Raw genomic sequence first — 815 nt, 5'->3', positions numbered from 1 at the left:
AAAAGAACAACCTTATGAGCTCTGGCGGCCTAATAGTTAAAGAGCTGTGCTGTCAATCTAAAAGCATGTGGTTTGAATCCACCATGGAAGAAAGATGGGCAATCTCCTTCTGTGTGACTTACTGCCTCTTAAAATGACTGGTGGTTCAGCTATGAGTTGGTTCTAACTCAACTGCATATAACAACAATATAACAACAACAACATTTATTTTAATACTAGTTGAGTAGATGCTAATTTAAAACTGTCATACAAATTCACACATTCCTGTGGAGTCAGTTCCAATTTACAGTGACTCTGCATTGGCTCTCTGATTGAGGCTCTGTTGTAATAGGAAAAGTCAGCGTATCTTTCTCTTCCAGAGCTGCTGGTGGATTTGAAGCACTGGAGATGTTCAACCTCTTGATTAACAGTGCTCCTAGATACAGACTAAGCCATTAGAGCTCTTTAATTTAAAACTAGAAAACAGAATTTGAAACAATATGACCAAGAATCTGGGGATTTTCCCCCCATTTTCCACGTGAATGAGTAAACATTCAGGTGTATGCCTTACTGTAGGAAAAAATACGATGTAGGAGAGAGACCATTCTAGTAATTTGTTTCCATCTTGAGTAATGAGGTACTGGCTGAGACAGAACATTCTTCTCCAGTAGCTTTTCTTTTTTTCTTTAGTAGTAGAACTCCGGGTCTTCTGCTGCGCACGGAGTCCTGTGCAGTAAAATTGATCTGCACGTCTATCTTCCGGTCGCTGAGTTTGCAATTGTTGTTGTTGTTGTTATTGTTGTTATGTGCCGTCGAGTCGCTTGCGACTCATAGCG

This window comes from Elephantulus edwardii, unplaced genomic scaffold (genome assembly GCF_000299155.1).
Source record: "Elephantulus edwardii isolate Elephantulus edwardi_28Jun2011 unplaced genomic scaffold, EleEdw1.0 scaffold00002, whole genome shotgun sequence".
Classification (NCBI taxonomy): domain Eukaryota; kingdom Metazoa; phylum Chordata; class Mammalia; order Macroscelidea; family Macroscelididae; genus Elephantulus; species Elephantulus edwardii.
This window is presented reverse-complemented; position numbering follows the sequence as displayed.